The sequence below is a fragment of the Chenopodium album genome, chromosome 13, assembly GCF_948465745.1.
Source record: "Chenopodium album chromosome 13, dcCheAlbu1.1, whole genome shotgun sequence".
Classification (NCBI taxonomy): Eukaryota; Viridiplantae; Streptophyta; class Magnoliopsida; order Caryophyllales; family Amaranthaceae; genus Chenopodium; species Chenopodium album.
In genome coordinates, this window is record NC_137846.1 from 14,561,742 (window position 1) to 14,582,793 (window position 21,052).

Genomic DNA, 21,052 nt, shown 5'->3' on the forward strand with positions numbered 1-21,052 from the left:
TAAATGGACTTCTTAAGCTTACAAACCTTCCCAGCATTGTTTTGGTCGACAAAACCTTCAGGCTGTGTCATATACACAGTTTCTTCCAAATAACCATTAAGGAAGGCGGTTTTGACGTCCATCTGCCATATTTCATAGTCGTAATATGCAGCAATCGCTAGGAGGATCCGAACGGATTTAAGCATTGCAACTGGTGAAAAGGTTTCATCGTAATCAATACCATGAACTTGTCTGTAACCTTTTGCCACCAATCTAGCTTTGTAAATGAATACATTTCCATCTTTGTCGGTTTTCAACTTGAAAATCCACTTACATCCGATCGGTGTATGACCTTCGGGTAAGTCAACCAAGTCCCAGACTTGATTTTCAAACATGGAATCCATTTCAGATCTCATGGCCTCTTGCCATTTAGCAGAGTCGGTGCTTGCCATCGCTTGCTTGTAGGTTGCCGGTTCATCTCCATCCATAATCAGGATGTCCTGATTCTCGGTTAATACTAAACCAAGATATCTATCAGGTTGAGATCTCGGCCTCAGAGACCTACGTAGGGTAATGGATTGAGCATTTGCATTGTCGGTTCGACTTTGCACATTTTGATCATTTTGACCTGCGTCAACAGATGCTGTTTGAGCACTCTAACTGTCATTATGATTTTGTTGCTCATCCTCACGAACTTCGTCGAGTTCGATTTTCCTCCCACTTGTCATTTTGGAAAGGTGCTCCTTCTCCAAAAAGACACCATCGCGAGCAACAAACACTTTGTTCTCCGATTTGTTGTAGAAGTAATACCCTTTGGTTTCTTTTGGGTAGCCCACAAAGTAAACCTTGTCAGATTTGGGATGAAGTTTGTCAGAGATCAATTTCTTGACATATGCTTCGCATCCCCATATCTTTAGAAAAGATAACCTAGGAGGTTTCTTCGTCCATAATTCATATGGAGTCTTTTCTACAGCTTTTGATGGAGCACGGTTCAGTGTTAGTGCCGCAGTTAGAAGTGCGTGTCCCCAGAAAGAGATAGGAAGATCACTAAGACCCATTGTTGATCGTACCATGTCTAACAAGGTCCGATTTCTCCTTTCGGATACTCCGTTCCATTGTGGAGTTCCTGGAGGTGTCAATTCTGAAAGTATACCCTTTTCTTTCAGATGGTCATCGAAATCTTGGCTCAAGTATTCACCACCTCGATCCGATCGAAGGGCTTTGATTTTCTTGCCAAGCTGATTTTCAACTTCACTCTGAAATTCTTTGAACTTTTCAAATGATTCAGATTTGTGCGACATGAGGTAGACATAGCCATATCTACTATAGTCGTCTGTGAAAGTGATGAAATATCGATGTCCATTTCTTGTGGTTGAGCTCATTGGTCCACATACATCGGTATGTATAAGACCCAATAAGTCACTTGCCCTTTCTCCCAACTTGGAGAATGGCTGTTTAATCATCTTGCCTAATAGACATCCTTCGCAATTCTCAAACGATTCTAAATCGAAAGAGTCAAGAACACCTTCTTGTAGAAGTTTCTTGATGCGTTTGATGTTAATGTGGCCAAGACGACAATGCCACAAGTAAGTCTGATTTGACTCCATGGTCTTAGCTCTTTTGGTATCATTATTCACATTATAAACTTGTTTGTCTAAAGAAAGCACATAAAGACCATTTTCAGAATGTGCAATACCATATAAAACATTATCGAGATAAAATGAACATTCTTTGTTCTTTACTCGAAATTCAAAACCTTTGGCGTCCAACGCCGAAATTGAAATAATGTTTTTGGTAATGTTAGGAACATAATAAACATTATCGAGTTCCAAAACTAGCCCGGTGGGCAAAGACAAACTGAGAGTTCCTACGGATACGGCACCAATTCTGGCTCCATTGCCGACCCGGAGTTCAATCTCTCCCTTCTCTAGCCTTCTAGCGTTCCTTAGTCCCTGAGAATTGGAACAAAGGTGTGAGCCACATCCGGTATCTAATACCCATGATGTTAAGCTAGTGAAGTTAAAGTCTATAACGAATATACCTGATTCAGAAGCAACGGTTCCGTTCTTCTTATCTTCCTTGAACTTGAGGCAATCTCTCTTCCAATGTCCCTTCTTCTTACAGTAGAAACATTCGGAATCAGATTTAGAAGACGCTACCCTCTTATCCTTGGTAGCTTTAGACTTAGGCGGAAAAGTTTTCTTCTTACCTTTCCCCTTAAAGCCTTTCTTCTTCTTGCCCGAAAATTTGAACGGCTTGCCCTTTTTAATCATGAGAATATCATGCTTTCCCTCATCCTTGAGCGTTTGCTCAGCTTGCTTCAACATACCATGAAGCTCGGTGAGGGTTTTCTCCATGCTGTGCATATTATAGTTCATCTTGAACTGATCATAGCCTTTGTGCAGCGAGTGGAGAATGATGTCAATTGCCATCTCGGTTGAATACCCCGCATCAAGCCTTCCCATGTTTTCAAACAATCCAATCATTTTGAGTACATGTGGGCTGACTGGCTCTCCTTTCTTGAGCTTGCTCTCAAGGATCTGCCTGTGGGTTTCAAACCTTTCAGTTCGGGCCTGCTCTTGGAACATATTCTGCAATTCAGAAATGATCTCAAAAGCCGTCTCCTTTTCAAAGAAAGTCTTTTGAAGTTCAGGAGACATTGTGGCCAACATGATACATTTGACATCTCGATTGGCACTTTGCCATCGATTTAGGGCAGCTTGAGTCACCTCCTCATTGGGAGTCTCGGGCATTTCCTCATCAAGGACATATTCCTTTTGCTCTTGCATGAGAACAATTCGCAAATTCCTTTGCCAATCAAGAAAATTTGGCCCACTCAGTTTCTCCTTGTCGAGAATTGAGCGTAACGAGAATTGGTTGTTTGAGTTATTTGAAGACATGATTCTACAATTGAAAGAATTTAAAATGAAAAACCATTCATTATACTTAAATAAGATTGAAATCATGCATTTTAATCAAACTTATTTAAAACGTCTTATTCACACATTAAAGATTGTCCCCAATTTTGGTGAGAATAAGTCGATTCCAAGATCCAAAGAAACAAAGAGTGGTTAAGCATGCTTTGGCTTGTCTTAACACTCAATCTCCTAAGGTAAGCAACGCTTTGCTAATGGCTCCAAGCCACTCTTGGTTGAATAAATCGTCGCATCCAATGCTCTCTAAACAATTTATTCACTTTGCCACGACATGTTAGGACTCCATCACTCATATCGTTGAGTATAACCAAAACCACTTGCATACCTAGTATGCCTTACGTTCCTTGGAGAAGTAGTGATGCCTCGCTTTGGCGTAGCCCATCACTACCCTCGTTCGGTTGGTAAGTGTGTTTTGGAATGGCAAGTTTTACTCAATTTTAAGGGACCTAGGGTTTCTATGTTGGTTGATTTAAGTGAACTTAATTAATCATCTCAACATTCGAAATCTTAACCATGCATCTAACATATAATTCAAATATATAAACATAAATATATATCGAAAACATAAATAGAGATGCATTTGGCAACTAGCATGACCCCTTGAGATCTTCAAGTCTTCAAAAGGTCTTCTTTTGCAACTTCATGGCTTCGTCTTCTAAGAACTCCGTCTTCAAGACTTGACCAAATAATATAATTGCTAGTTACTACGATTAGGACTAATCTAAATATTAAGGTACAAAAATACTCAACGGTTCGCAGACCGTATTTAGATTTACAAAAATACATCACGGATCACAGTCCGTATTTTCTATCCTAATCGGGCCCCACTAGTTGCCATTTCATAAAACCTGTGAGAGAATTTTACATTCCATTCATCCATTCACTATCTGTGAATGGCCCATGCATTTTACAACGATCAAACAAGTAACAATGCATAAAACCGCGCGGGAACTAGTAATTAATCTAGGTGGTTAATTCAATTAACACGCCTAATTAAACTAGTCAAAGTTGTTTTAACCGGTTATGGTAATAACTAAGAGACGCTCCCACTAAATTCCGCATCCAATCTTAACTAATCCAATTAATTAAGTCGGTGAACCCAAATATTTGTCAAAATTAATTTTGCAAATGTCGCTCATAAACCCGAGGCCTAGCCTCCAAAATTTTAATTAAAATAAACAAAATAATTAAAATAATTAAAACGACAATCTAAGCAAAATTACGTATTCCATAATGTCTAAGTGCCTTGCACTAAGACTTGGAACCCAAAATTACCCTTATTTACATATTAAGCAATGCTAAAATTAACTTAAAATAGCATCGACTTAATAACCCGGGGTTATTGTGCCAATTATGGGATCGTACGTACCGTACAACAAGCTCGTAACATACCCATTCGCACCCCCGCAACACCAAGCATGCCCATGGGCTGCTTGTGCTCGCACACGCCACGCCCAGCCAAGCCAAGCGTAGCAGCACGCACAGCGCGCACAGCACTATGCTGCTGCTGCGCCATGCTGCTGCTTTGTTGCTGGCTGGTGCGGTAAGTGGCTGGCAGCGAGCAGCAGCCCACGCCCTTCCTCGCACACACAGTCGCACAGCACCACGCACCTAAGCACGAAGCACCCAGCAGCCTCGGCAGCCACATATGGGTTGCGTGAGCAGCCCAGCTGGCCGAGAGCTAGCTCGGGGCTCTTAGGCCTCGTGTTGCGTGCTAATGCTTCGAAAATTATCGAATTTTGTGTGTGACATTATAAATCAATTCTAAATTAATTTTAGAATCAATTTTGAGGAAAAATGAAAAATAACAAGTCCAACTTAAATAATTCATCCAAAGCAACTAACCAAATTTATTACCAAGAATCATTCTTTAATAAAATTGGTTTAACTTGGTGTAACAAAATAAATTAGGGCATTTCTCACTATTAATTTAATCACTTTAAATTAATCTTGAGATTTTGACAAAATAAAAGGGAGTTGGAAAAATGAACATAAGTTCAATAAAGACTCCAACTTTAATACTTGTGACTTCATGAAAAATTATATCTTCCAATATGAAGATAAACCAATTTCTATCACAAGTTTTAAACTTTATGATTCCAATCAACTAAAAAATGATTAAATCAACAAAGTTTAACCAAAATTCATGGAATTTAGTAACTCAAAGTTTCAATCACTTATCATAAGTAAAGATTGAATCTTTAATACTTGGAAGCATCAAAGAACAACTATTTCACACTCAATGCAATTAATTTGCAATTATGTGAAAAATAAAACCAAACTTTCAAGCACCAATTACTACCAAGTAATCATGCTTAAAGTGGTCTAAAAATTGCATATAAAATAAGGAAAGAACCATTTACATAACCACCATAAATATGCAATCAATTTTCAAGGTTAGAAAGACTTAAAATTTTTCGTCAAAACGAAAAATCCCTCGAAAAATGCATTTCTGGTCGTTTTCTGGCTAAAAACCGAGCCCTAAAAGGGTAAAACCATTTCCAGAACACCTTTTCCACCCAAAATTCACTATTTTTGGGTCGAAATCTGGGTTCGGGGCTGAAGATAGCTCTAAAACGAGGTAAAATTTGAAAAACGAGTTACTAATATAATTAGCAACTTAAAACCAGAAAAAAATAAGCCATAATGACACCTTGAAAATATTATGATTTTAAAATAAACGAGCGAGGCTCCGATACCGCTGTTGGGGTTTGGTGAGTCCGACTCACCGCGGAAACAAACCCAAAACCAAGACCGCACTCGCAATAAATAAAACCATAAACATAATTAAATTAATCACAAGATTAAGATAAGCTAATTACCCTTGACGCGTGCTTCGCTCCAAATGAGCTCTTACTTGAAAGCTTCAAGTCCCGCTCGCACGGAGACCTCCAACGAAGTCCACCCGCACCAACAAAACCGACTAGGTCCAATGTCTTGGAGTTAGCAAGACCCGACCAACAAAACCCGAGTAATAATATTGAGTTCAAAGGTTTTCACTAATTGTGATGCCTTTTCCAACTCTTACCCAAGCCTCTTTCCCAATGCCCATACTTGGGTATTTATAGGAAATGATGGGAGTATCATTTACTCTCCCATCAATGTGGGATAGTATGATTTTTCCATTTTATTTTAAAGCTAAAATAAAATCAATAATCAAGCTAGTAATAAATCAACAAGTGGCAAGCTCATGTGAGTGGTTAGGTGAGGACCATTTGGAGAAGGGGGGGACCAAACTTGCTCCCCACTCCCTCTCCCATAACCGGCCACCTCACTCCCCACACACTCAAGGACCACAAGCCACATGGCACCCACCCTTGGGCACCAAGGCAGCCAAGGTGGGCTGCCATGTGCTGCTGTCCGTGGCAGCCACGCCCAGCAAGCCCAGCAAGTCCAGCACTTGCATGCGGGCTGCTGCTGCTGCTGGCCAGCACGCCCAGCATGCTTGTGCGGGCTGCTGCTACTGGCCTTGTGCCTTGGCCAGCGCTGCTAGGCAGCAAGCAATGGCCTAGCCATGCTGCTGCTAGCTGTTGCGGGCTGGCGCGCCTAGCGTGCTAGCTCCAGCAGCTTGTTGCGGCATGGCTTGCTAGCCATTGCGCGCACAAGGCTGCGCCTAGCATGCTAGCACGCACTAGGCAGCGCCTAGCCTTGCGATGCTAGCATGAGTGCGCTAGCACGCACCAGCCAGCCTAGGCTCGGCTTGGTGCGCATGCTAGCCACCATGCTAGGCCATACGCCCTTAGCACTCGGTTTGCTAGGGCATTCCGATGCTAGGGGTATTTTGGTCTTTTGTTGATTTATTACTATTTCTCGTCTCGTCTTTCTCTATTTTTCGACTCAACTTCCGACGCTCGGTTTCGACGCTCTAAGCTCGAATTTCCGACGTCTAAATAAATATTACTCGGTCGACTCATTAATTCCTTCCGAATTAATTCGTCGTTTCGGTTTGTTGAATGCTTGGGTGTGACCCGAAGGGTTCAGTCAAGATTAAGCTGTAACATTAATTATCCATTAATATTACTGATCGGAAGCGGCCTCCACCCAGGCATTCCGATCACTTGACCTTACTGAATATATTAGCTTTCTAATAATTCTGAACCCGCTAACGGAATAGTACACTTGTTCGAAGGACACCATTCCTTTCAATCTTATTACTCTCTTTCAATGTAGAAAGCATGTTTATTATTGTTTTATGCTTTCTAGTATCATATTAGGATGTTTTATGCTTTCTAGTATCATATTAGGATGCTTTTATTGCTTTCTAATATCATGTTAGTACCATGTTAGGTTTAAAGTTTCGATCTTTATTGTTTAGTGACATGCTAGGATTTGTCATTAATCTTGTTAGTATCATGCTTAGGATCTTGCTATTATATTTAAGCTTTATTATGCCTTATCATGCTATTATCATCGTTGTTATTGCTTTATTATTTATGTTGCTTGATTTTATATTTTGTTATTGCTTGATCACGCCTTTTATGCAGGTTTAAAGGGAATTTGTACTTGGAATCACGCTTAATAAGATAATTAATAATTTGGTTTAGGCTAATGTGATTTTAACTCAAGTGATCGCCAATAATAGTTTTATTTGTGCATTAATATTCAACCAACATAGATAAACAGGGTAGGTTTAATATAATGTTTGTATGTTATTCGAAAAGCGCACATGAATACGAGTAGAACAAAGTAGAGGCCTATTTTATAGGGCGGGTCCTTTCTTTTGTAGATTGGATTCGTACCTTCATCCCCGGACCCTGTTTGGTTCTAGACCTTATGGAGTAGTTGATGGTCCTTTTGGATTGTCTTTTGGGTTTACAAGTTCCTAAAACTTGTTGGCGACTCTTTTTGCTCTTTGTCTTTCCCTTTGGAACGCCACCGTACTTTAGTGTATGATCACAGTGGGGTTCAAGTTTGGGGTTATCGTAATGCTTGAAATATTCCCTACAGTTTTTGGCGACTCCACTGGGGAGGATTTCTATTTATATTCCTGAAATTTATTTAAATTTTAGCAATTATTTAGAATGAGCGGATGAGACTTGAAAAATTCTAAGTATTTCATGTGCGTAATTTGATTAACATTATTGTCATATGCATTAAAAGGTCCTCATGGGAGTACCCCATGAGTCAATCCATAGGAATTTTACACGTAGGAAATTTGGGAAATATCTTTCATGACTAGAATCGAAAAGATGATGCGAAATCTGGAAAATTCGAAGGACACAGAAAGTTGCCAAGGCATGTAGGAACTAGCGTCTAGAAAACAGGGCTTGTCGCCCGTAAAAAGTTTTTGTCGCCTGGCGACAGAAGCTTTTTTGCGGCGACAGTCCCTGTAGTCTGGCGCCAAGTTCTTCCAATACCGAGCCAGGGGTCTGTCTTCTTGCTTTGACCATTTCTAGTGTTGTTGGCTCGATTTTGCTTATTGATTGAGTCATTTTCTCACTTTTCTGAACCCATATGTGTTCTACATATGGAAATAACCCTCTGGGGGTTCCTGCTTCACCTACCCAATGGAATATCCCACGATCATGTGCAAAGTTCAGATTTGGGTACGTGTAATGTTTGTGAATCCACCAAAGCATAGGAGTCGAGTCCGAGCTCATCTCGCACTCGCGGAATCCTGTCCATTCGCTCCAACCCTCCCGGTAGGCTTGTGTGCAATGCATATGGATTCTTAACCATGGACCTTTTTGACTTAACCCATATCCTCGAACTTTAGAGAACTAGAGCCATGGTTAGGTTGCAAACTCATCTTGTGACTATGTGAACTACTTGTGCACCCTTGCTTGTATTTATTATATGTGCTAACTGTTTGTTTGACTTGTGTTAAAGACCAAATAAATTAACTAATGACTAAAAGGACTTTGTCTAATTAATTAATTAATTTTGAATTAATTAAAGGCTAATAATTTAATCAATTCGACTTAGTACGACTTTAGGCATGTCCATTTAGAGTAAAATTGCTGGAAACAGTCCAGATTAATGTTCCAGCAATGGCGCAGGAATTTGGACTGTGGCGCTGCAGTCTAGTGTCTGTCGCCTGGCGACAGACTCTAAACTGTGGCGACAGTCCTGTTGTTTTTAGCAACAGTCCAGTTCTTTTGCTCGAGTCATCACGACGAGTTTAATTAACAGTCTACTAATCGGATTAATCAGTTTGTTAATGGTTCAAACCATGTTTAAGTCTTTAATTGAGTTTAGGCACTTAAAGTCCCATGGTCATACACTAGTAGTCAAAACATGTCACTCACATACACATAAAGCACACACATAACATGTTTGTCACATTATGACCATGTCTAGAGAGTCTTGAATGCGTATTTTCCGTCATTTTTTTTTAGGGGGGGTAAGTCGGATATTAATCCTCCAATTTTTAAATTCCCTTAAAATATATACCCCACTTTTCTTTTTTTTTCACTTTTTTCTCTTAAGTCTTTTAAACATAAAGTCAAGTCAATTAGAGTCAAATATTAAAACAAATATGGTTTAAATTACAGCGCGTGGTCAAGAAAGGAAGGGCGCTTAATCAAAGACAACACTTTTGTTCAAGTTTTACTTTTCGACAAACCAGTCGGTAGGAAAAGGAAAGCTAAGAAGGCAATGGCTAGTCAAGAAGAACTTAATGAAGTCAAGGGACAGGTAGCCAACTTGGCTGAAATGCTGCAAAACCTATCACTGCAAATAAGTAATCCTGAAAAACAAAAACAAATGGACCTAATCCAGGAAAGCTTAGGCAAATCGTCTAGCGACTTTAGATTTCAAGAGATTAGCTCCCAAGGGGTCTCGGTGGATAAGGACCTTCTTCCACAAAAGTTCAATCCCAATGACATCCCTAAGTTCAAGGCCATGGATAACCCCTATTTTCATTTAAGAGCTTTTGAAACTGTAATGAGTATTAAGGGATAGATAGAAAGGCATTTCATTCTGTATTTTCACTATCTTTAGAAGTTGTATGTCAACAGTGGTACTTTTCACTTGATAAAGAAAAGACTTCTAGTTGGGAATCTATTGTGAGCGCTTTCATTGAAAGATATAAATGCAATATACAAGTTGAAACCGATCATAGAGAATTAGAAATGCTGAAACAAAAAGAAAACGAGGGTTTTACCTCCTTCTTTAATAAATGGAGGGAAACCACTGCGAAAATGGTTGAAGTGCCTAGTGAAAAGGAATCCGTCAGGATGTTCATTAAAAACCTCCAAGAGAAATATTCTAAGCATCTCAAATATCAAAGCAACTTAAATACTTTCAAAGCGGTATATGACATTGGAATTAACATTGAAGATGACCTTGCTAAGCAGAAAACTGCTAATAACAACTCAAGTAGTGGCTGGAAAAATAAGAAGAACGACAATCCTTCTTCATCCAAATCTACCCACTCAAATAATGTTAGCACTTTTCCTCTTAATGAAGTATTGGCAATGAATAATAATCAAGGACAAAAGAAACCATTTAGGAAGAATTATACTCCTATTGGTATGAGTTATGACACCGCATTTGATCGTTTACATGCAAAAGGTCTTATAACTCCTATTGGACCATTTGGAGACCCACCTGTCGAAAGGAGAACGGCTAGCTGGAACCCAAATGAACATTGCAAATATCACCAAGGTAGGGGTCATCCTACAGAGAACTGTTGGAGATTAAAGGAAGCCATTCAAGATTTGATTGATAGTAAGAAGCCAAGTATCAATACTGCACCGCTATCGGATTCTTTGGCTATTTCCGACGAAGAAAACCAAGAGGATCCATCTAGCCTCATAGAGCCTAACGAGACCATTGACGAAGAAATCTTTGAAGATGCTCTCGAATTCTCCGGTCAGGAACCCGCAACTAAGCAAGAAGTATTGGCATTGACATTAATACTTTCGGAATTAAAAGAATTAATCTCACAAACCTTCGAGGCCATAAAAGAGAAAAATGAGTTGCTTAAAAATAAACCTCCTCTTAAGCCAAAGAAACCATTTCCTTTCCAAGTAATTGACACTCCCAAAAAGAACAGTAGGAAATATACTCCAATTGGGACATCATACACAAACATGTTCAAAATGCTCTTCGAGAACGGAAAAGTTCAACCTCTTGAACCAAGACCATTTGAATCACTGAAAAGGACAGACAAATATTATTGTGCATATCATCAATCAGGAGGACATACAATAGAGCAATGCTTCAAGTTTAAGGACTTGGTTCAACGTTTGATTGATGAGAAAAAGTTAGTTCGACTTCCACAGGATGCCATGATTAATGGAGTATGGGACAGTGACGATGAGGATGTGTACCTCAAAGACATTGAAGAAACTCCTCTATCAACAATATACCCAGTAAGTGACATTTGGGACGAGGAGGATTCACCCATAGATGTCCTCACTAGGTCCGGAAGAATACAACCTCCCATCTCAACACAACCCATACCTTCTATTCAGCAAATTCCCATGCCTATTATAGAAGACAACGATATTGTCAAACAGCTAAAAAAGACTAAAGTAGAAATGAATGTATGGAAACTTTTAGCCACATCTCGAGAACATAGAGTCGCAGTCATGGATGCACTGGCCAAGGTAGGCATAGCTTCGGACACCACTCCTGAGGGACTTGCAAACTTCCTCACGAGCGATCTCCCAAGTCCAATTAATTTGGTCACTTTTTCGGATAAAGATCTACCACCGGAAGGTGACAAACACAATAAAGCTCTAAACCTCACAGTCATATGCAAAAGAATGAATGTCCCTATGACTCTTGTGGATAACGGTTCAGCAATTAATGTGTGCCCACTTAGAACCGCAAGAATGTTAGGAATAAGAGATGAGGATTTATCCCCGTCAACCCAAGGAATAAGAGCCTATGATAATTCACGTCGTCAAGCATTAGGGACGATCACTATGAATGTAACTGCAGGCGCAATTGAACATACTACTACATTTCAAGTAGTAGATATCAAGGCATCTTTTAACTTGCTATTAGGACGCCCTTGGCTTCATGATTTAAAGGCCGTCCCTTCGTCTCTCCATCAACAAGTAAAGGCTATAGTTGGAGGCGTTCCAATAACCATTGATGCTTCATCTATGAGGATTAAAACAGTAGAAAATCCACTAATTAATGTGGAACACGACGAAAACGATGAAGATTTGTGGGGCTTTAGCGAAGAGGTCTCCTTAATAGAGGAAGATGAAAGGACCCCTCTTCATTATGACCTCCACTCAAACATGATAACAAATGCTATCCTAAGAAAACAAGGACACTTTCCTGGAATGACTCTAGGAAAGAAGAAAGAAGTAGCTAAACACATGGGCTTACCTGGCCTCCCTAAATTGGATACTTTCGGACTTGGTTTTGAACCAACCCTCGAAGATCTTAAACGAGCCCGGGAAAAATCAAAAGCACGAAGAAATGCCCGTATACAAAAAAAGGAAATACCCATGGATCAATATCCTCTCACTTTAAACGGGCAATTTATAAGAGAAGGAGAGGATTACCCTTGTCACGAATTTCCTGAACCTTTTGTTGTAAATGGTATAAGGCAGCCTGGATTCGAAATCTTTTTGGATTGTTGTTTCCTAGACGAGATCCCAGCCCCAACACATAAGGACAAAGCACCCCCTTGTTTCGACTTTAATGTCATGGGACTCCTCTTTGGAAGGGAAAAGAACGAATCAAGATATGCGGAAGATGATTCTTCACTCATCCAAGCAGTTCTCCAAAGCGAAAATTTCGATCCCTCCGAACTTATCACTCCAATAGAAGATCAAGAGCGTGGATGGCGTAAGACAGTGAAGATAGTTACTATAAATGGAAAGAAGATTTCAATAACTACAGGGCAAGGACCAATATTCGAAGAGTCGTCTGAGTCAGAGTCTGAGTTAGAGTCTTCCCTCGTCGAGTCTTCTAAGTCTTTAGTTGTAGCATCCTCACCTTCTCTTTCTACTCCTAGGATAGTTAGCAATCAAGTCCCCACGGACATCTCTTTATTTGATGTAATGATTTCTGAGTTTAATAATATGTCTTCTTCCCCTTATTCCTCTTGTTTTTCTTTATCTAAAGATGACGAGCATTGCTTAACTAATGATGAAAATGACAAAGAAATAATTAAAGCAATGGAAACACTTGAAAATAAGACACCAATAATTGAGAATACAGAAACAGTTGATATCTCAAAAGATTCAACCATTAAAAGAGAAGTTAAAATCGGACTGACGCTAAACAAAGAAGAAAGAACCGATTTAATTAATCTACTTAAAGAATTTATCGATGTATTTGCTTGGTCATACGAAGATATGCCCGGCATTAATAAAGAAATAGCTCAACACACTATACCATTAATTCCAGGAATGAAACCTGTAAAACAAAAGTTACGTCGAATGAAACCCGACGTGGCCCTTAAAATAAAAGAAGAAGTACAAAAACAAATAACTGCAGGTTTCATCCGGGTATCCAAATACCCCGAATGGGTCGCCAATGTTGTCCCGGTTCCGAAAAAAGATGGTAGAGTTCGAATGTGTGTCAACTATCGAGATTTAAATAAGGCAAGTCCAAAGGACGACTTCCCTTTGCCACACATCGATATTTTGGTAGATAACACAGCAAACCATGCACTTCTCTCATTTATGGATGGATACGCAGGATACAATCAAATCCTCATGGCCGAAGAAGATATGGAGAAAACAACGTTTATAACACCTTGGGGTACTTATTGCTATACGGTAATGCCATTCGGGTTAAAAAACGCGGGTGCTACTTACCAACGAGCAGCAACTGCCTTACTTCATGATATGATGCATAAAGAAGTGGAGGTCTTTGTGGATGACATGATTGTAAAGTCAAAAGACCGCCAAGGACATCCAACAGCCTTAAAGAAATTCTTTGAAAGACTAAGAAAATACAACATGAGGTTAAACCCCTCTAAATGTGCTTTTGGAGTTACCTCAGGGAAACTCTTGGGTTATGTCATAAGCTCTAGAGGAATAGAGATAGATCCCACCAAAATTAAAGCAATCATGTCCATGCCACCGCCCAAAACCGAAAAGCAAATTCGAGGATTTATTGGCCGGTTGCAATACATAAGTAGGTTCATATCCAAGTTAACCACGATATGCGAACCAATATTCAAAAAGCTTAAGAAAAATGTACCAATCATATGGGACGACGAGTGTCAAAAAGCCTTTGAGAAGATCAAAGCCTATCTTGCGAATCCTCCCGTATTAGCCCCAGCACTCCCCGGAATACCCTTAAGACTATACTTAACCGTCACAAAAGAAACAATGGGAGCTATGCTCGCACAAGAGGTAGAAAGCAAAGAAAATGCTATTTACTACTTAAGTAAAAAAAATTCTCGAATATGAAACACGCTACACCCCATTGGAAAAGCTGTGCCTCGCGTTGGTGTGGGCCACAACTAAATTGAGACATTACATGCTCGTGCATACCATTTACGTAGTCTCACGAATGGATCCCCTAAAATACCTATTCGAAAGATCTACACTTAATGGACGAATCTCAAGATGGATAGTAAACTTGGCCCAATTCGACATAAGATTTATGCCTCAAAAAGCAATTAAAGGATCAGTGGTCTCGGATTTTCTAGCAGATTTCCCAATAGAAGATTCAACACCCTTAGAAGAGAATGAATTCCCAGACGAAAATTTAATGATGACAGAGGATGATACATGGACTCTATATTTTGATGGAGCCTCAAACCAAAAGGGGTGCGGCGTAGGAGTCTTATTAGTATCACCTAAGGAAGAACATGTCCCTATATCCATCAAATTAGATTTCGATGTCACCAACAACGCAGCTGAATATGAAGCATGCGTGGTAGGCCTCGAAACTGCTTTAGCCTTAGGTGTAAAGAAACTCCGGATATTCGGAGATTCATCCCTAATTATTAATCAAATCTCCAAAAGATGGAAGGTTAGGAGTGAAAGTTTAGCTCCTTACCAAACATATCTGGAAACCCTCACCGATCAATTGGAAAAAGTGGAATACACTTACCTACCTAGAGAGGAAAACCAATTCGCCGACGCCTTGACGAGGCTAGCCTCAATGGTCAAAATACCTAAAGAAATTGAGCAAATGCCTTTAACCATAGAAAAAAGGCATAAGCCAGCATACATTCAGGCCATAGAAGACGACAAAGTAATTCAAGAAGAAGAACCAGAGGAGGAACCATGGTTCGTAGATATATTGAATTATGTCACCAAAGGAGAATATCCTCCACATGCTGACAAAAGAGCGAAAAGAGCATTAAGACTCTTAGCTTCCCAGTTTGTACTCATAGGAAATGAACTACACAAAAGGGTACCTAAGGGACGAGCTCTATTATGTGTAGACAAAAAAGATGCTCAAAGGGCTATGAGATTAATCCATGAAGGTATATGCGGAACACATGTTAACGGCAAAATGCTAGTCCAAAAGATAATGCGAGAAGGATATTACTAGACTACCATGAATAAAGATTGTCATCAATATGTAAAAAGATGCCCAAAATGTCAAATTTATGCAAATTTGCAACATATCCCACCATCTCTCCTCTACACCTACACTTCACCATGGCCTTTCTCTACATGGGGAATAGATATAATTGGAAAGATTACACCTCCTGGAACAGGAGGCCATGAATACATCTTGGTTGCAATAGATTACTTCACAAAGTGGGTGGAAGCACAATCATATGCTAAACTCACCGCCAAGCATGTAGCACTCTTTATCGAAAGAAACATAATTTGTCGATACGGAGTCCCACATGAAATGATAAGTGACAATGGAACTCACTTTTAAGCAGAATGTGAAGAATTGCTACAAAAGTATGGTATTCAACATCACCATTCTTCCCCGTATAGACCTCAAGCAAATGGAGCAGTTGAGGCCGCTAATAAGAATTTGAAAACGATCATTGAGAAAACGACTGAAAATTATAAAGATTGGCCTGACAAACTTCACTTCGCATTGTGGGGTTATCGCACGTCAATCCGAACATCAACAGGAAATACGCCATTCAACTTGGTATATGGAATGGATGCCGTACAACCTGTAGAGTTAGAAATACCTTCTTTACGCATTGCGTTAGAAAGTAAACTCGATGAAGTTGAGTGGACTAGAGCACGATATGAAGAACTAATCCTACTCGATGAAAAACGATTAGAAGCTCTACATCATACTCAATGTTATCAAACCCGCATGGCTAGACATTTCAACAAAAAGGTCAAAACCAGAAATATCAAGATTGGGGATTTGGTATTAAAAGCATTAAGGAAAAATGTTTTAGATCCGAGAGGCAAATTCCGGCCTAATTGGTCTGGACCATATATTGTCAAAACAATCCTGTCAGGAGGCGCGGCTAAATTAACTGATATGGATGGCAATGAATTTTCAAACATGACAAACCTTGACCAACTTAAGAAATACTACCCATAAGTACTTGAGTAAAATACTCAAGAGAGCTATGTTTGGCCTGATTCCTTAAGCAAAGGATACGTAGGCAACCCAGACAGGGTGCGGCCGCTTTAATCTCTTCATATTCTGTATCCCCGAAGTAAAAAATGCACGTCCGCAAAATTTCAAAACTGGCGCCAGACAATAGTCTCTGTCGCCAGACGACAATTTTGTCGCCAGGCGACAGAGCCCAATCGTCAGCGACAGTGCATCAGATAGCAGCGCCAGTCTTCTGCGAGTGTCTAGACCAGTTTCGCATGTTCTGGAAATTTATTCGACTTTCGTACTCGAATTTAAATCTCCGAAAAATAAATGTTAAAATTGTTTTCATTGCTCTAATTAAAAGTTAATTAAAATAAAAGCTGAAATTTTATTGATTAATAAAGAAAGGAAATTATTGATAAAATAAAAGCTGAAAAATTAACTAAAACAAATTAACTTTGTCTAATAAATCAAAAGAAAAGCAATGTTTTAATCTTTCTTCTCCTTCTTCATTCTTTTCCAATTTGTGTCTTCATTCTCTTCCTCTTGATCCATAACCTTCGCTAGGAGACAACCGTTAGAAGATCTACACTCTATTTTAGTATAGATAGTTTCTCCTTCCGCTAGGACTCCATGTTTCTTCTCTACCCAAGCTTCCTTCTTAGTAGAGTCGACTTTTCTTTTTCCTTGATTCTTCTTGGCACTCTTCTTTCTAGGCATAATAGGAGTCTTGAACTCAATTCTTTCCCCTAGGCGTTCCTTAGCAGGGATCTTCTTGTCACCTAGACGATACTTCACATTGGTCCTTTCAATTGTAACTTGAGGTTTTTGGAATCTTCCATCAAGCCATTGCTTCACTTTATTTGACAAGCAAGGTGGTTCCTTATGGGTAATCACCTCCCATAAGGGTCTACCACTCCAGTATCCATCAAAACGCTCAATCTCTTGTGACACAGGAAATTCATAAGGACGGCGAAGATCTCCTGTAGGGATGGTTTGTGCGAGACCATATTGTCTCATGACTCTACAAGGAAAGTAAAAGGTTAGTCTCGACAAGCTCGGGAGACGAAAATATGCTTGGTTACTACAACCAATCATTGCCTCAATCTTCCACCAAGGAACAATCTAGTTTATGGTAAAGTCACCGGCAGCGAACACCTTGCTCCACTCATGGCGATCGATTTTCAAAAATCGTTTCTTTCGGAGGACTATGCAATTTGGAACATATGTGTGGATATTATCGGGAGGATTAATAAGCTTCAACCTCTCCATAAGCCATATCTGCAAACATGTATTTAAATTAACATTACAGTGTAAAAATGATATTCTTTAGTTCTTGATAAATTAATAATAATATTATTTTATACCTGTAATAAAATTGGAGAACCTCTTAAAGGTGCCCTTGAATCCTTTCTTAGTGCATCTAACCACAGCATAGTCTCTCCAACAATTAATGGCATTGGATTTCTCCCAGATTCAACTTGTTCTATAACAGATATAATTATCGATTGCCCTTCATTATCTTTGCCACTCACTAAGAGCAATTGGTTAAATAAACAATAAAGGAAAGCCCTTCTTTTATAGACACGGAAATCGGGATTGGGATTATCATAAAAATAATGTGCAAATTCTGTCAAATTAACTATGTTACCATGCACTATGTGTTTCAAAGCCGTCCCTCTCAAATAAAAAAAGTGTTCGAAATCTTTATAGTAATATTCATTGATTCTAGGCATTACCGCAAGGTCTGTGGAATAATAACCTATGATGGCCCCAAACTCTTCCGGTAAAGGACATATTTCATCATGAAAAAATCTAAAACAATGAGTATCAATATTCCAATAGTCTACGGCAGAATAAATAAAGTCAATATCAAGGTTCACCCCCTTGACTCCAAACATACCCCCCATATGAGAAAGATCTAATGCTTTTTTATCTTTAGCAGTCAAGTGACGACACCATTCATCTTTGTACCCACAAAAGGTTCTTTTAGCTAAAGGCATGATTACTAGTTAATTAACTATTTAATAAGCTGGTTAAATTATGCAGTAAACGGATGATTCGGGGGCTATTTATAACTTTTTCTGCACGACAGACTTCAATTCCTGTAGGAAACAGGAAAGCGCGTCTGTCGCCAGGCGACAAAATTGTCGCGTGGCGACAGGATGGATTACGCGGCGCCAGTTGTTTCCTTTGCAGCGTCACCTATTGCGCGTAGGAAACCGTGTTTTTACGTATTTGGTTTCGACTTTGACTTGGTTTATTGTTCTATTCCTCTTCTCATACCCTAAATATTATGTTTTTTTATTATTTTTATTTTTTATTTTTATTATTATTTTTACTCTTATTATTATTATTATTACTCTTATTATTATTATTATTATTATTATTATTATTATTATTATTATTATTATTATTACATTAAAATTTATTTTTACACTTTCCTTCATTTTCTTCTTTCTTTTTTTGGGGGAGAGAGTCGGTACCCTCCATTAATATTAAAAATGACGGAAAAATTTTGCGCAAAAATTACACTTTCTCACATACTCACATGCACGACACATTTGTCATACAATAATAAATCAGGCAAATAAAATGTTAATAAATAATAAAATGCATATATATATACAAGTGTCTGGTACATAAGTCATATAAATACAATAGACAAAGTCCTACAAAAGTCAAACATAAAACAAACACAGGTACAACTATGGCGCTGGAGGTCGCAAGTCGCGAGGGATGCCGAATGTATCGAAAAATGTCCTACTCCGTGGAGTATGTCCATCATCGCCCCCTGAACCACTAGGCGGCGCGAACTACAGCTCAGGACCAGGCCATCTAACCTCACCCTGAAACCCGACAGAAAGAGGCTGGGGCTGCAAAGGCTGCTGCGACGACGAGCCGAACTCGTATGTCCCACCACCCATCCCACCTCGAACGGTCGGCCCGGTCGGAGTGTCCTCAGGTGATGACGCCGAATCCTCTACAGCGGCGGCCTCAGAACGACCACCTCGACCACCAGAAGTAGTCCGGCGACGCCTCGAGTCGGACCTAGTAGTCTCCCTCCTAGGCTCAGGCCTCGATCGAGTGCGTGGAGAAGGAATAGGCTGCCCCTGCAAAAGTAAATCAAGGTTAGCAGATGCAGCGAAAATAAAGCCAAAGGTAGTAAAAGTAAAAGTAATACCTCCTCAGCGTCGTTGCTACGACAGGTAGCACGGTTCCGCAACCTCACAAGCTGGCTGCGAAAGGCGTCAATGCACCTGGCCATAGCCGTCACCACCTCACGAGAGAACTGCCAAAATAGCCAAAGTCAATAACAATTATAAAGCCCAACATAAGGATGGTATATAACAAGAAAAACTACTTACTCGAGTCTGGTGACGAGGAATAGACCGCTCCACAAACTGCTCTCCCGCTGGAGCTGGCGGAATAAGCTCCTCGATCGGTCCATACGTACCCTGGTAGCGTATAGACATCCTCGGAGGGATGAACTCCCTAGGACCAGCCTGCTAAAAGTAAAAGTTAGAAAGATACTTGGGGGCTACCTAAGAAAGATAAACTAAACAAATAAAAGCATACCGCTGCCTCCTCTGAAGGGACAGGAGCCGGCGCTAGCAACGGTAGCAGGTCCTCCTCATAGCTTTGCTCAAGGAGAACGTGTGACCTCCAGGGAGTACCTCGCGAAGGCCCACCAGCACGATCCCGCTGCAAGGCATCGTGGAACATATGCCGAGGTGGAGGAGCAGGAACAACGAAAGTATCCGAGGAGTGTTGAATGGCCACCCTCTCCCCTAGGTAGACCACCGCACCATATGTCCCCAGGAAGTAACGACGCTCAGCTGTATACTGCGCCGCCAGCGCAGGGATAGGAAAAGCAGCCCAAGGTCGATATACCGGGCTAGGCTCCTGAAACATCACTAAGTAAGATATTTACGCTAAAAGGTGATAAAAGAGAAAGTAAGAATTTAAAGAAAAACCTACCGTGAGGATCATCTCTCGAAGGCGTAATACCTCCGGCGGACCTCTGCGGCCTCCCCAACTAGCAGCAATGGGGAGCACGCGAGGAGAAGGCCTCGCAGGCGCAAGAGAAGGGAAGTACTCGTAGAACCAAATCTATACGGAAAGTGAGAATCAGTAAAAAATGGTGCTTCTAGACCTAGAGTTAAAATCTAAATAGGGAAAAGGAGATATACCTCTACGACCTTCCAGAAACTGGAAAGGGCTATCTCTCCAGACAAGGCCTTGTGACGACAGGAGCGCCGCAAGACCAGTAAAAAATCAGCATAGGCCATGCTGGCCCAGTCATATGTCCCGACCAACTAGAGGTCGCGAACGACGGACAGGTAGTATAGAAGTACCCTACTACCTCGATCAGGGGAAAATATCCCTGATAGCAGAATCAGCACAAAGATGCGCACCCGCTGCTCTCGGGTAGTCGCATCATCCTCGAAAGCCGCAGCCAGCGTGCCGCGACGGATACATCGGGAACTCAGCTGTCCCGACTGAGCCTCAGCCTGGGCCCGAATAACGATCGGCCCCAATAACTCCAAAACCTCCGGCGAGTAAACAGTAACGCCAGCATCGAACGGTAGAGGATTAGACTAGAACTCTAGCCCCGTAATGAGACTAAAGTCAGCTGGAGTGACTGTCATCTCACCCCAGGGAAAGTGAAAAGTGTTAGTGGTGTCCCAAAAGAACTCCACCAAAGCTCGGACGACGAGGTTACCCCCATC

General features: G+C 40.4%; 1 long non-coding RNA gene across 1 annotated transcript; it reads right to left on the minus strand.

Annotated features, from left to right (window-relative positions):
* Positions 1-19,506: 19,506 nt before the first annotated feature.
* LOC145577112 (uncharacterized) lies at positions 19,507-19,959 on the minus strand. Its single transcript, XR_014098601.1, has 3 exons — positions 19,899-19,959; positions 19,688-19,825; positions 19,507-19,611 (listed from the first exon to the last, which is right to left on the minus strand). It is a non-coding gene; the product is annotated as an uncharacterized LOC145577112 (long non-coding RNA).
* Between the last annotated feature and the right edge of the window lie 1,093 nt (positions 19,960-21,052).